Here is a 16,897-nt window from a genome sequence, read left to right on the forward strand (position 1 = left end):
CTGCTGAGATTTTCCAGCGTTTTCTCTTTTGGCTGGAAATACTCAACAAGTCAGGCAGCCTCTGTGGAGAGAGAAACAGACTGAATGTGACCTGTCATCGGAACTGGGAAATATATTATTATTTCTCGCAACTGAAAGAGACACTTTACAGCCTTTAGAACAAAACTGAGCTCAACAATTTTACACCACAATCTCTGCCCCCATTGTGTTCTGTGTTTCGTTGCTGCTTTTTTCACCTAATTTCCCTTTTGTTTACTTTACATTCAGACTATCGCTCACCGGCTATTCACACCTCATCCAGAACATCTTTTGTGTCTTTACTTGTCCCATTACCACTCGCTTTGGTCTTGGGCCGTGAAACATTTTGTCAGTTTGCAGATCTTTCATTTTGTTCTTCTCCACCTCCCTCTCTCAATTCTTCAGAGGTCAGTCTTTGACAAAGGGTCATCTGGACTCGAAACGTCAGCACTTTCCTCTCCTGACAAATGCCCGTGACCGCTGAAGTGCGTCATGGGCATTCAGCCTCTGATCTTTGGGTAAGCATTCTCCAAGGCGGCCTTCACGACACACGACAGCGCAGAGTCGCTGAGCAGAAACTGATAGCCAAGTTTCGCACACATGAGGACGGCCTAAGCTGGGATGTTGGCTTTATGTCACACTATCAGTAACCCCCACAGCTTGCCTCCTGGACTTGCTGGCTGTCCTGTCTGGAGACAATACACATCTCTTTAACCTGTGCTTAATGCTCCCTCCACTCACATTGTCTGTATCTTTAAGAACTGGTTGGCTGTAGAGATTTGCATTCTAATCAGTATTCTGTAACTTGATTTTGTGTCTCTGTGCCCTTTTTGAGAGCAGATTTCCACTCCATCTGACGAAGGAGCAGCGCTCCAAAAGCTAATGGTATTTGCTATCAAATAAACCTGTTGGAATTTAACCTGGTGTTGTTAAAACTGTTACTCTAAATATATCCCCATCGCTCCGGGTGGGAGTGGAATTGATGATTTCTTGACTGTCTGTCTGCACTGCTGCCTCACAGCGCCAGGGACCCAGGTTCAATTCCCAGCTTGGGTCACTGTCTGTGCGGAGTCTGCACGTTCTCCCCGTGTCTGTGTGGGTTCCCTCCGGGTCCTCCGGTTTCCTCCCACCGTCTGAAAGATGTGCTATTTAGGTGCATTGACCCAAACAGGTGCTGGAGTGTGGCGACGAGGGGAATTTCACAGTAACTTCATTGCAGTGTTAATGTAAGCCTTACTTGTGACTAATAAATAAATTTAACTTTTAACTTTAATTTTGTGAACTCATAGAATCGTAGAATCTTACAGTGCAGAAGGAGGCCATTCAGCCCATCGAGTCTGCACCAACCACAATCCCACCCAGGCCCTATCCCCGTAACTCCACATATTTAACCTGTTAATCCTCCTGACACTAGGGTCAATTTTGCATGGCCAGTCAGCCAAAGCAGCACATCTTTGGACTGTGGGAGGAAACCGGAGCACGCGGAGGAAACCCACGCAGACACAGGGAGAATATGCAGACTCTGCACAGACAATGACCCAAGCCAGGAATTGAACTCAGGTCCCTGGTGCTGTGAGGCAGTCGTGCTAACCACTGTGCCACCATGCCGCCCTCATCTCCTTGAACAAATAGTAAATTGTAGAGATTATAAAGTTTGAATTGTAATATCTAATGGTGTAAAATATCTGGGAGCAGAGTGGATGTGATAAAGGCTGGAATACAGACTGTGGGAATGAGGGTGAAACTGCTGTGCTCAGTGAATGGTTCTTATTGGAGGGAGGGATGTAGCGGGATCTTCCTTTTTACTCCACTCACAGGCTGATGTTTGAGGGTCTGCCGATAGCTGTGAGTGTCTCTCTCTTACAGGCCTTGAAATTTCAAAGGCCGGGGAATGCTGCACTGGGGCAAGTCCACAGGAGAGAGCGCTGAACCAGGCTCACCGTTTACACCTGACCGGTAACCTGATACTTATATCACACAGCCATCCCAAAACCGTCACCAAGGCCTGAGTGATTCTCTCCCTTGTCGGTGGGACAACGGCCACCCTGCACCCACTCCACTCGAGTAGGTCTCCAAGAGAGAGAACAGAGAGACTCTGTCCCTTTTATCTCCTGACCAGCAGTCTCCCTTGAGTGAGTGGGTTCGAATCGCTCAGATCACCCTCGGTTCGAGACTCCGGATTTCTGGTAAGGGATATTGAAAACGTGACCTCGTCAGAGTGCACTGATGAGAGAACAAGAGGCAAGACAAACTCCAAATGAGTTTCAAAACTTACAGTGATTTATTTAACAATAAAATCAACCTCTTCAATACCCCACCACACATGAATAAAACTTATACTTCATACTACACTATGGGAGAAATGCTAATGGGTACAATGTATTCCTGAACTTTAAAATTACAATACACCACCCCTCCCCTTGCCTCAACCTCTATCCTATCCTCGGGAGCTTCACAAGGTTGGCTGGGATACTCACAATTCTAAAAGGGGTTCCTTTGTGGTCGGCTCAAATGTCTTAGTGCAGGGTCGAAACTGAAGAGAGCTCAGTCCTGCTTGTCTGCTTCTCAGCTTGCGATTCTGGAAGAGAGCTTGGTTCTGCTTGTCTGTGTCACTGCTTGCGATTCTGGAAGAGAGCTTGGTTCTGCTTGTCTGTGTCACTGCTTGCGATTCTGGAAGAGAGCTTGGTTCTGCTTGTCTGTGTCCCTGCTTGTGATTCTGGAAGAGAGCTTGGTCCGGCTTGTCTGTGTCCCTGCTTGTGATTCTGGAAGAGAGCTCGGTTCTGCTTGTTTGACTCTCAGCTCAATTTAACAAAAACACCTTCCCTGCCCCCGTAGGTGATTTTCAAGGACAATGGGGCTTTCGATCACCGGCAGTTTCAGTTTAATTTAGTCAAGTCCACACACAAAAGGCTGGAACTGCCTTGACCCCCCGTGGGTCGTTATTTCAATGTCTTCTGTGGATGGGCCGATTTCTGTGGCCATGGACTCCCTGCTGGTCTGTTTACTGTCCTTTGTCCGTCTGATGATTCGATCACTGGTGTGTCTGCCTTTTTGGCCACTTGCATATTCAGGGGGCTCACACCTTTTTTTCTCTTAGCACAGTCCACCGACAGGTTATGTTTGTCTTGCCGAACCTTCTGGGAGGTTTTTAATCAGCCAACAGCCAGAGTTGGCCACTTTTAAACTGCTACGACAACGGATGAATGAACACCACTCGACAATCACCTGGCAAGACTGTTCTCTCCCTGTGGGGGAGCACTTCAGCCATCACGGGCATTCAGTCTTGGATCTTCAGGTAAGCGTTCTCGGCCTTCATGACAGCGCAGAGTCGCTGAGCAGAAACTGATAGCCAAGTTCCGCACACATGAGGACGGCCTAAACCGGGATGTTGGATTTATGTCACATTATCAGTAACCCCCACAGCTTGCCCCCTGGACTTGCAGAATCTCACTAGCTGTTCTGTCTGGAGACAATACACATCTCTTTAACCTGTGTTTAATGCTCCCTCCACCCACGTTGTCTGTACCTTTAAGACCTGGCTGGTTGTCGGGATTCACATTCTAATCAGTATTCTGTAACTTGATTTTGTGTCTCTGTGCACTGTTTGAGAGCACATTTCCACTCCATCTGACGAAGGAGCAGCGCTCCGAAAGCTTATGGTATTTGCTACCAAATAAACCTGTTGGACTTGAACCTGGTGTTGTGAGACTTCTTACTGTGTTCACCCCAGTCCAACGCCGGCATCTCCACATCACTTTTAAACTGTCAGGTTTCTCCTGAGTCCTTTTAAAATATGGAGGATTGCCCTGAAACTTGCAGGGATGGGAGGAGGGAGAAAGGGATGGATGGTGAGAGGGAGGGATGGAGAAGGGAGGGAGAGTGAGGTGGATGGAGAGAGAGAGGGATGAATGGGGGTGAATGTGAGAAGCTGAAGTTTACATTTGAAGAGGTTCCCAGTCTCTCTGATCAGCTGAACTGGAGAAGCTTTTGTGCAGACAGCACTGCTGCTGTTTCCCCTCCTGTCCACCAGGGGTCGCTGTAGGCCTACCAGCTGCTGCTCCTCCCAGTGTCACCACTTGCCCACTCCGGCCCCTCCAGTACACCTCACTGGAGCCCCGGGCCATTCTTGCCATCCTGCCAGGTCTCGGGTACTGAGGCCAACAGTAAAGTTTATTTATGAGTCACAAGTAGGTTTACATTCACACTGTAATGAAGTCACTGTGAAAATCCCCTCGTCGCCACACTCGGGCACCTGTTCGGGTAACACTGAGGGAGAATTCAGTTTGGCCAATGCACCCTAACCAGCACATCTTTTGGACTGTGGGAGGAAACCGGAGCACCCGGAGGAAATCCACACAGACACGGGGAAAATGTGCAAACTCCACACAGTGACTCAAGCTGGGAATCAAATCCAAATCCCTGGCGCTGTGAGGCAGCAGAGCGAACCACTGTGTCACTGTACCACCTAGTGCTCTAAGGTTAAGTTTCTTCTTCAAACCCAAGAAGATTCAGTGTCACATCAGGGCGGGGAAAAGGGAGTCCATTGGCTTCAGATGGATAATGGTAAAAGTTAATATCCCAATTTATTCACTTTATTCCTTCAAGCTGAGGTTTACAAAGTGAAAATTCCGCTGTTTATAGCAGTGACTAAATAAGCAATAACACTGATCCTATATTTAAATTAGTCTGGAATACACCTCAATTTCACACAGGTTAACAGTTTTCAAGCATTTGGAACCCCAAATGTCTGCTGATGTGTCATCCAGAGCTGTTTTCCTGGCAGTTTGTGTCAGTAGCAGGCTGCCGTTACCATCCACTCTTGGGCAGGGTGAGGAGACAGCTCCGACACCGACCTCAGCTGGAATGGGAATTGAACCATACATTAGTCCGCAGGCCAGCAACGCTGCAGGAATTGCAAAGGGGCTGCACAGAGGTCCAGAATTAGAAGAGGGGGTTGTGGAGATGGAGGAAGCGTCTGCAAGACATGGGGACATTTTGGATTACCTCAAAATTATAGAATGTGGGAGACCAGTCAGGAATGTGTTGAAATTGTCAAGTCTGGCGGTAATGTGTGGATGTGGGATTCAGCAGCAGATGAAGGGCTGCACGGTGGAACAGTGGTTAGCACTGCTGCCTGACAGCACCGGGTTTCTGTGTACGTTCTCCCTGTGTCTGAGTTCCCTCTGGGTGCTTCCGTTTCCTCCTACATTCCAAAGATGTGCAGGTTAGGTGGATTGGCCATGTTAAATTATCCGTTAGCGTCCAAAGATGTGTAGGTTAGGGGGGTTAGCAGGGTAAATGCACAAGGGTACAGGGCCCATCGAGTCTGCACCGACTCTCCAACAGAGCATCTTACCTAGGCCCTATCCCCGTAACCCCACATATTTACCCCGCTGTTCCACTGTGTTACTTATTCATAGTAAGAAGTCTCACAACACCAGGTTAAAGTCCAACAGGTTTATTTGGTAGCAAATACCATAAGCTTTCGGAGCACTGCTCCTTTGTCAGATGGAGTGGATATCTGCTCTCAAACAGTGCACAGACACAGAAATCAAGTTACAGAATACTAATTAGAATGCGAATCTCTACAGCCAGCCAGGTCTTAAAGGTACAGACAAGTGGGTGGAGGGAGCATTCAACACAGGTCAAAGAGATGTGTATTGTCTCCAGACAGAACAGCTAGTGAGATTCTACAAGCCCAGGAGGCAAGCTGTGGGGGTTACTGATAATGTGACATAAATCCAACATTCCGGTTTAGGCCGTCCTCATGTGTGCGGAACTTGGCTATCAGTTTCTGCTCAGCGACTCTGCGCTGCCGTGTGTCGTGAATGCCGCCTTGGAGAATGCTTACCTGAAGATCCAAGGCTGAATGCCCGTGACTGCTGAAGTGATCCCCCACAGGAAGAGAACAGTCTTGCCAGGTGATTGTCGAGCGGTGTTCATTCATCAGTTGTCGTAGGGTCTGCATGGTTTCCCCAATGTACCATGCCTCGGGACATCCTTTCCTGCAGCGTATCAGATAGACAACGTTGGCCGAGTTGCAAGAGTAGGTACCGTGTACCTGGTAGATGGTGTTCTCACGTGAGATGATGGCATCCGTGTCGATGATCCGGCACGTCTTGCAGAGGTTGCTGTGGCAGGGTTGTGTGGTGTCGTGGTCTAAATCATTTATTGTATTCTATTATTCTAACCCTCTCGACATGAATGCTAGCATTGCATTTGCCTTCCTAACTGCCGACTGAATCTGCATGTTAACCTTGAGAACAAGCACTCCCAAGCCCCTTTGTGTTTCTGATTTCCTAAGCATTTCCCCATTTCGAAAATAGTCTGTGCCTCCATTCCTCCTTCCAAAGTGCATAACCTCACACTTTTCCACATTGTATTCCATCTGCCACTTCTTTGCCCACTCTCCTAACCTGTTCAGGTACTTCTGCAGCCTGCTGCTTCCTCAATATTACCTGTCCCTCTACATATCTTTGTATCATCTGCAAACTTAGCAACAGTGCCTTCAGTTCCTTCTTCCAAAACATTAATGTATATTGTGAAAAGTTGTGGTCCCAGCACCGACGCCTGAAGCACACCTCTAGTCACTGGCTGCCATCCTGAAAAGGACCCCTTTATCCCCACACTCTGCCTCCTGCCAATCAGCCAATCCTCTATCCATGCCAGGATCTTAAGCTTAGCACCATGTGCTCTTAACAGAATGAACAGTCTCCTATGCGGCACATTGCCAAAGGCCTTCTTGGGATCAAAATAAATCACGTCCACTGGTTCTCCTTTATCTTACTTCCTTGTTATCTCCTCAAAGAATTGTAAGAGATTTGTCAGACATGACCACCCCTTGACCAAGCCATGCTGACTCAGTCCTATTTTATCACGCACTTCCAAGTATTCTGCAATCTCATCTTTCATAATTGACTCTATAATCTTGCCAATGACCGAAGTCAGGCTCACTGGCCTCTAATTTCACAGTTCCTGCCGCCCTCCCTTCTTAAACAGCGGTGTTACATTCGCTACTTTCCAGTCCTCTGTGATTCCTGAAAGATCACTGCCAATGCCTCCACAATTTCCTCAGTTATCATTTTTAGAATCCTGGCGTGTAGTCCATCCAGTCCAGGTGATTTATCCACCTTTAGACCTTTCAGTTTCCCCAGAACCTTCTCCTTAGTGATGGCCACTGCAGTCACCTGTTCCCCTTGATTCTCCTGGAGCTCTGACATCCCCCCGGTGTCTTCCACCGTGAGGACTGATGCAAAGTTACGATTCTGTCCATCTGCCATTTCTTTATTTCCTATTGTTACTTCTCCAGCCTCATTTTATCGTGATCCAATGTCTATTTTTGCCTCTCTCTTATCTTTTATATATAGAAAAAAACTCTTCCTGTCTTCTTTTATATTACTGGCGACCTTGCACTATTATTTCATCTCCCCCCCCCCCCCCCCCCACCCGCCCCGCCCTATTGCTTTCAGAGTTGTCCTCTGCTCGCATTTTTTAAAAATCCCAATCCTCCAGCTTCCCACTAATCCTCGCCACTTTTTATTCTTTTTCTTTTGCTTTTATGTTGTCCTTGACTTCGCTCGTCAGCCGTGGATGCCTCGTCCTCCCCTTGGCATGTTTCCTCCTCCTTGGGATAGACTCGGTAGAGGGGACATTGAACAATGAAGGTCGGTGAATTGCCAAAGTGGGTTAGCGATCAACGCTCAAACTGAAATTACAATGAACATTTTGCTGTCTTTCTCTCTCTCCCTTTCTTTCTCTCCCACTCTCTCATTTACAGCATTGGATTAAGTCACAAGCGTCTAGACTTTCGACATTGACAGTGGAGAAATTGTCAGGAGGGAATGAATAAAGGAGAAGGAGATATGAGAGCCGAGAGGCAGCTTGAATGCTTGTTGGATGTGCTGGGAAGTATGTGCGCGATATGAGATGTGGGGAAGAGGTGAAGAGGTTCGCGCTCTCTTGTGGCCGTGGCTGACATGATTGTGCAAGTTGAAGATTTTAAAAGTGCAGTTTCTGCCGTGAGCAGCAGGGAGCAGTAAAAGTGAGGTGGATATTGAGGAGGCAAAGAATGGGGAGAGTGAGGAAAGTGGGGATTGGAGAATGGTGCGGGTGAGCGTGCAGGGCAGGTGGAGAGTTGGTTGGTCAAAGGTGTGTGTCCATGTTTTGGTTTACTTGCGTGGATTGATGTGGTGATGGCATTGGATGTGAGAGTGAATGAAAGGGGCAGCAGAGGGAGTGAGTGTGGAGGCAGGAGAGAGGCATCGGGTTTGTCTGCATTGATGGGAATGGCAAAATATTTTGTTTGCTGCGATTGAAGGTGTGGAGAAAAGGATGCGTCTCGCTGTATTGGTCAGGCTGCACTGCTGCTTCAATTCACAGGTGCCATCCCACTACTGAAGAGCACAGGGGATTTGACCTGCTCCGTTCCCGACCTGGGCCGGTTCACCCCTCCTTAGCACACCTGGTGCTCCCAGAGTCCTCTCGGAACACCATGCGGATACTGGTCTTAGTGCGGACACCCGATCGGCACAGAGAATAACAGCCCAGAACTCCCGACCTCAAGCAATCCAGCAGCCTCAGCCTCCCAGCAGCGGGATTACAGGTGCGCGCCACAGCACCCGGCAAACGGAATCCTTGATTCAGCCGCCTTCAGTTCAAACAGCAGCAAGAGCTCGAATGCAGACATCACTGCAAATATAATCGCTGCTTCACTGACTCAACTGACCATAATTTGAGGAAGTTTCAACTTTGTGTGCTCAAGTTAGTCTAATTGACATCTTAAAATTCATTTGTGCGAATTTTTGGTTGTATTCATGGAACCTGTGTGAATATGTTCACTCAGTCCCGCCCTCAGCCCAGGGATCAGTGCCGTTGAAAATAAGGAGCCGTTTTCTTTGTTGGAATGGCACGCAGCAGCTCGGCTGTTTGCCCCTGAAATACGCACGTTTACTGCGCGCATCACAGCAGAGTGGAACAGAGACCTTTCCTTTTCCAGATCTCTGAATGTGACGCAGTGTTTTGCCAAGTGGTCGCTATGATACCAGAAGACCATGAGACATAGGAGCAGAATTTTGCCACTCGGCCCATCGAGTCTGCTCCGCCATTTAATCATGGCTGATATTTTTCTCATCCTCATTCTCCTGCCTTTTCCCCAAACCCCTGATCCCCTCATTAATCAAGAACCTATCTATCCCTGCCTTAATGACACTCAATGATCTGGCCTCCACACCTTTCTGCGGGCAAGAGTTCCACAGATTCACCACACTCTGGCTGAAGAAATTCCTCCTCATACCTGTTTGAAATGATTGTCCCTTTAGCCTGAGGTTGTGCCCTCTGGTCCTAGTCTTTCCTACTAGTGGAAACATCAACACTGCACTCAGCGCTGGAACACGTAGATAACAAGGACACCTATGTCAGATTCCTATTTATTGACTACAGCTCAGCCTTCAACACTATTATTCCCACGAAATACATCCCCAAACTCCGTGGCCTGGGTCTCGGCACCTCGCTCTGTGATTGGATCCTGCACTTCCTAACTCACAGACCATAATCAGTAAGGATAGGCAACAACACCTCCTCCACGATCATCCTCAACACCGGTGCCCCACAAGGCTGTGTTGTCAGCCCCTTACTATACTCCTTATGATACCTATGACTGTGTGGCCAAATTCCCCTCCAATTTGATTTTCAAGTTTGCTGACGACAGCACCATAGTGGGTTGGATCTCAAACAATGATGAGACAGAGTACAGGAATGAGATAGAGAATCTGGTGAACTGGTGCAGCAACAATAATCTCTCCCTCCATGTCAACAAAACGAAGGAGATTGTCATCAACTTCAGGAAGCGGAAAGGAGAACATGCCCCTGCCTACATCATGATGTGGAGATGCCGGCATTGGACTGGGGTGAACACAGTAAGAAGTCTCACAACACCAGGTTAAAGTCCAACAGGTTCATTTGGTATTTGCTTATGGTATTTGCTACCAAATAAACCTGTTAGACTTTAAGTGTTGTGAGACTTCTTACTGCCTACATCAACAGGGATGAAATAGAAAAGGTCGTGAGCTTCAAGTTGTTAGGTGTCCAGATCACCAGCAACCTGTCCTGGTCCCCACATGCCGACACTATTGTTCAGAAAGTCCACCAATGCCTCTACTTTCTCAAAAGACTCAGGAAATTTGGAATGTCAGCTATGCCTCTCACCAGTTTTTACAGATGCACCATAGCAAGCATTCTTTGTGGTTGTATCACAGCTTGGTATGGCTTCTGCTCTGCCCAAGACCGCAAGAAACTACAATAAGTCGTGAATGTAGCCAAATCCATCACGCAAACCAGCCTCCCATCATTGACTCTGTCTGCACTTCCCACTGCCTCGGCAAAGCTGCCAGCATAATTAAGGACCCCATGCACCCCGGACATTCTCTCTTCCACCTTCTATCTTCAGGAAAAAGTGTAAAACGTCGAACGTCATGTACCAACCGACTCAAGAACAGCTTCTTCCCTGCTGCTGTCAGACTTTTGAATGGACTTACCTTGCATTAAGTTGAACTTTCTCTGCACCCTAGCTATGACTGTAACACTACATTCTGCACTCTCTTGTTTTCCTTCTCCATGAACGGTATGTTTCGTCTGTATCGCGCGCAAAAAACAATACTTTTCACTGTGCGTTAATAGATGTGAGAATAATCGATCAAATCAAATCAAAATCAAAACGTCCTCTTTACGTCCACTCTACCCAAGCCTCGCAGTATCCTGCAGGTTTCAACCTTTTCCTTCTAAACTCCAACGAGTACAGAGCCAGAGTCCTCAACCGTTCCTCATACGACAAGCCCTTCATTCTGGGGATCATTCCTGTGAACCTCATGTGGACCCTTTCCAAGGCCAGCACATCCTTCCTTAGATACGGGGCCCAAAACAGCTCACAATAGTCCAAATGGGGTTTAACCAGGGCCTTATTCAGCCTCGGAAATACATCCCTGCTATTGTATTCTAGCCCTCTCGACATGAATGCTAGCATTGCATTTGCCTTCCGAACTGCCGACTGAATCTGCACGTTAACCTTGAGAACAAGCACTCCCAAGCCCCTTTGCGTTTCTGATTTCCGAAGGATTTCCCCAGTTAGAAAATAGTCTGTGCCGCCATTTCTCCTTCCAAAGTGCATAACCTCACACTTTTCCACATTGTACTCCATCTGCCACTTCTTTGGTCACTCTCCTAACCAGTTCAGGTCCTTCTGCAGCCCCCTGCTTCCTCAATACTACCTGTCCCTCTACATATCTTTGTATCATCTGCAAACTTAGCAACAGTGCCTTCAGTTCCTTCTTCCAAAACATTAATGTATATTGTGAAAAGTTGCAGTCCCAGCACCGACCCCTGAAGCACACCGCTAGTCACCGGTTGCCATCCTGAAAAGGACCCCTTTATCCCCACACTCTGCCTCCTGCCAATCAGCCAATCCTCTATCCATGCCAGGATCTTAAGCTTAACACCATGTGCTCATAACATATTGAACAGTTTCCTATGCGGCACATTGCCAAAGGCCTTCTGGGATCGAAATAAATCCACTGGTTCTCCTTTATCTAACTTCCTTGTCATCTCCTCAAAGAATTGTAAGAGATTTGTCAGACATGACCACCCCTTGACGAAGCCATGCTGACTCAGTCCTATTTTATCATGCACTTCCAAGTATTCTGCAACCTCATCTTTCATAATTGACTCTATAATCTTGCCAATGACCGAAGTCAGGCTCACTGGCCTCTAATTTCACATTTCCTGCCTCCCTCCCTTCTTAAACAGCGGTGTTACATTCGCTACTTTCCAGTCCTCTGTCATTCCTGAAAGATCACTGCCAATGCCTCCACAATTTCCTCAGTTATCTCTCTTAGAATCCTGGCGTGTAGTCCATCCAGTCCAGGTGATTTATCCACCTTTAGATCTTTCAGTTTCCCCAGAACCTCCCCCTTGTGATGGCCACTGCAGTCACCTGTTCCCCTTGATTCTCCTGGAGCTCTGGCATCCCCCTGGTGTCTCCCACCGTGAGGACTGATGCAATGTTACGATTCTGTCCATCTGCCATTTCTTTGTTTCCTATTGTTACTTCTCCCGCCTCATTTTGTCGTGATCCAATGTCTATTTTTGCCTCTCTCTTATCTTTTATATATTGAAAAAAACTCTTCCTGTCTTCTTTTATATTACTGCCTACCTTGCACTCATATTTCATCTTTCCCCCCTTATTGCTTTTATAGTTGTCCTCTGCTCGCATTTTAAAAAATCCCAATCCTCCAGCTTCCCACTAATCCTCGCCACTTTGTATTCTTTTTCTTTTGCTTTTATCTTGTCCTTGACTTCCCTCGTCAGCCGTGGAGGCCTCGTCCTCCGCTTGGCATGTTTCCTCCTCCTTGGGATAGACTCGGTAGAGGGGACATTGAACAATGAAGGTCGGTGAATTGCCAAAGTGGGTTAGCGATCAACGCTGAAATTGAAATTACAATGAACATTTTGCTGTCTTTCTCTCTCTCTCCCTTTCTTTCTCACCCACTCTCTCATTTACGGCATGAGATTAAGTCATAAGCGTCTAGACTTTCGACATTGACAGTGGAGAAATTGTCAGGAGGGAATGAATAAAGGAGAAGGAGATATGAGAGCCGAGAGGCAGCTTGAATGCTTGGTGAATGTGCTGGAAAGTATGTGCGCGATATGAGATGTGAGGAAGAGGTGAAGAGGTCTGCGCTCTCTTGTGGCCGTGGCTGAAATGATCGTGCAAGTTGAAGATTTTAAAAGTGTAGTTTCTGCCGTGAGCAGCAGGGAGCGGTAAATGTGAGGTGGATATTGAGGAGGCAAAGAATGGGGAGAGTGGGGAAAGTGGGAACTGCAGAATGGTACTTGTGAGCGTGCAGGGCTGGTTGGTCAAAAGTGTGTGTACATGTTTTGGTTTAATTGCGTAGATTGATGTGGTGATGGCATTGGATGTGAGAGTGAATGAAAGGGGCAGCAGAGGGAGTGAGTGTGGAGGCAGGCAGAGAGGCATCGGGTTTGTCTGGGAATGGCAAAGTAGTTTGTTTGCTGCGATTGAAGGTGTGGAGAAAAGGATGCGTCTCGCTGTATTGGTCAGGCTGCACTGCTGTTCCTATTCACAGGTGCTATCCCACTACTGAAGAGCACAGGGGATTTGACCTGCTCCGTTTCCGACCTGGGCCGGTTCACCCCTCCTTAGCACACCTGGTGCTCCCAGAGTCCTCTTGGAACACCATGCGGATACTGATCTTAGTGTGGACACCCGATCAGCACAGAGAACAACAGCCCAGAACTCCCGACCTCAAGCAATCCAGCAGCCTCAGCCTCCCAGCAGCGGGGTTACAGGTGCGCGCCACAACACCCAGCAAACGCAACCCTTGATTCAGCCGCCTTCAGTTCAAACAGCAGCAAGAGCTCGAATGCAGACATCACTGCAAATATAATAGGCTGCTTCACTGACTCAACTGGTAATAATTTGAGGAAGCTTCAACTTTGAATGCTCAAGTTAGTCGAATTGACAACGTAAATTCATTTGTGCAAATTATTCTTTGTATCATGGAACCTGTGTGAATATGTTCACTCAGTCCAGTCCTCAGCCCAGGTATCAGTGCCGTTGAAAATAAGGAGCCGTTTTCTCTGTTGGAATGGCACGCAGCAGCTCGGCTGTCTGCCCCTGAAATACGCGCGTTTACTGCGCGCATCACAGCAGAGTGGAACAGAGACCTTTCCTTTTCCAGATCTCTGAATGTGACGCAGTTTTTTGCCAAGTGGAAGCTATGATACCAGAAGACCATGAGACATAGAACATAGAAAAACTACAGCACAAACAGGCCCTTCGGCCCACAAGTTGCGCCGGTCATGTCCCTACCTACCTCGGCCTATATATAGGCTTACCTATAACCCTCAATCCTATTAAGTCCCATGTACTCATCCAGGAGTCTCTTAAAAGACCCTATCGAGTTTGCCTCCACCAACATTGACGGCAGCCGATTCCACTCAACCACCACCCTCCGAGTGAAAAACTTACCCCTAACATCTCCCCTGTCCCTACACTCCAGCACCTTAAACCTGTGTCCTCTCGTAGCAGCCATTTCAGCCCTGGGAAAAAGCCTGAGAATCCACCCGATCCATACCTCTCAACATCTTGTACACCTCTATCACGTCACCTCTCATCTTCGTCTCTCCAAGGAGAAAAGACCAAGCTCCCTCACCCTATCCTCATAAGGCATGCCACCCAATCCAGGCAACATCCTTCTAAATCTTCTCTGCACCTTTTCAATAATTTCTACATCCTTCCTGTAATGAGGCGACCAGAACTGAGCACAGTACTCTAAGTGGGGTCTGACAAGGGTCTTATAAAGCTGCATCATTATCTCCCGACTCCTGAACTCAATCCCTCGATTGATGAAGGCCAGCACACCGTACGCCTTCTTAACCACCTCCTCTACCTGCGAGGCCGATTTCAGAGTCCTATGGACCCAGACCCCAAGGTCCTTCTGATCCTCTACACTTCTAAGAGTCTTACCCTTGATATTATACTCCTTCATCCCATTTGACCTGCCAAAATGTACCACTACACATTTATCCGGGTTCCAAAATGTACCATGACACATTTATCCGGGTTGTACCACTACACATTTATCCGGGTTATCTGTGTTGTTTGAGATTTTCTGTAAACTTCTATCGTGCCTGTATAATATTTCACTACTTTGTTTAGGTTCCTTCACAATTGAATTTCATAATGGACACATCACTGTGAAGAGGTCAGTCAGAATTATCAGCAAGGATTAATCAGCACTTTCTCATTGGAGATGTTAATCAGTGGAACCTCTCACACACAGATTTTCAGAAAAGATTAATTAATTTAGGACTGAAGTAAAGTTCGTAATTTTACTATTAACTTCATGAACCGGTTCTTGTTGAGGATTCTTGAATTAAGGAGAAAGATCACAGAAGGTGCTTTTAAAAAGGAACATTGCAGCTCCGAAAATCAGTGACATCTCCAGAATATGAAACTCCAGCCAGGGGCAGCACGGTGGCACACAATACCAGCGGTGGCCTCACAGCACCAGCGACCTGGGTTCGATTCCAGGCTTGGGTCATTGTGCGGAGTTTGCATGTTCTCCCCGTGCTTTGTGGATTTCCTCCAGGTGCTTCTGTTTCCTCCCACAGTCTGAAAGATGTGCTGGTTAGGTGCACTGACCCGAACAGGCACCGGTGTTTGGTGACTAGGGACATTTCACAGTAACTTCATTACAGTGTTAATGTAAGCCTTACTTGTGACTAACAATTTTTTTTAAACTTTAAAGTTGTAGGGATGTTAACATCAGCAGAAACAAACCAGATATTGTCAGACTATCAATCCAGGCTGTGATTAAAAGCAGAATCCAATCCTTGCAGTCTATTATGAATTTGCTGGTGTCTCAGCAGGCTGGAGGACCTTGTGAATGCCTTTCCACACAAGGAGCAGGTGAAAGGCCTCTCCCCAGAGTGAGTGATTCAGTGAGTCAGAAGGTTGGACGACTGCTTGAAACCCTTTCCACAGGTACTGCAGCTGAATGGATTCTCCTGAGTGTGAGTGCGGTGGTGGGACAGGAGGGTGAATAACCGAGTGAATCCCTTCCCACACACCGAGCAGGTGAATGGTCTCTCCCCGGTGTGACGTCGCTGGTGTCTCACCAGATCGAATGACTGGGAAAATTTCTTCCCACACATGGAGCAGCTGAACGGTCTCTCCCCGGTGTGAGTGCATTGGTGAGCAGTCAGGGTGGATTAATGACACTCGCAGTGTCATTCCCCACCCGCCGGCTCCATCCCCCCCTCATTCCCCACCCGCCGGCTCCATCCCTCCCTCATTCCCCACCCGCCGGCTCCATTCCCCCCTCATTCCCCACCCGCCGGCTCCATTCCCCCCTCATTCCCCACCCGCCGGCTCCATCCCCCCCTCATTCCCCACCCGCCGGCTCCATTCCCCCCTCATTCCCCACCCGCCGGCTCCATTCCCCCCTCATTCCCCACCCGCTGGCTCCATCCCCCCCTCATTCCCCACCCGCCGGCTCCATCCCTCCCTCATTCCCCCCCCGCCGGCTCCATCCCTCATTCCCCACCCGCTGGCTCCATTCCCCCCTCATTCCCCACCCGCCGGCTCCATCCCTCCCTCATTCCCCACCCGCCGGCTCCATCCCCCCTCATTCCCCACCCGGCGGTGTCGGATCAGCTGAAAATTCCCACCGCCGCAATCCTGAGCTCCCAGCGGCACTGCGCATGCTCCACATCACAATGACCGGACAGTGATTGACAGCGGTTCCGGACCAAGGAAAAGGGGGCGGGGCTGGAGGACCGAGCGGGAGCGGCTGGTCCGCCAACCAATCAGAGTGAATGGGGGCGGGGCTGAGCCCGGATCTCCCTCATTGTCTGAAACTGCATCATTGTGAAAGCTGCTTTGTGTCAAACTCCAGGAGAAAACTGGACCTTTCTGTTTGTGGCTTCAAACAGATGGAGCCCTGTGGGTGCGGAGCAAATAGATGGAGCCCTGTGGGTGCGGAGCAAACAGATGGAGCCCTGTGGGTGCGGAGCAAACAGATGGAGCCCTGTGGGTGCGGAGCAAACAGATGGAGCCCTGTGGGTGCGGAGCAAACAGATGGAGCCCTGTGGGCGCGGAGCAAACAGATGGAGCCCTGTGGGTGCGGAGCAAACAGCTGGAGCCCTGTGGGTGCGGAGCAAACAGATGGAGCCCTGTGGGTGCAGAGCAAACAGATGGAGCCCTGTGGGTGTGGAGCAAACAGATGGAACCCTGTGGGTGCGGAGCAAACAGATGGAGCCCTGTGGGTGCGGAGCAAACACATCAACATTTATCACTGAGATA

This window comes from Mustelus asterias, unplaced genomic scaffold (genome assembly GCF_964213995.1).
Source record: "Mustelus asterias unplaced genomic scaffold, sMusAst1.hap1.1 HAP1_SCAFFOLD_113, whole genome shotgun sequence".
In the NCBI taxonomy this organism is placed as follows: domain Eukaryota; kingdom Metazoa; phylum Chordata; class Chondrichthyes; order Carcharhiniformes; family Triakidae; genus Mustelus; species Mustelus asterias.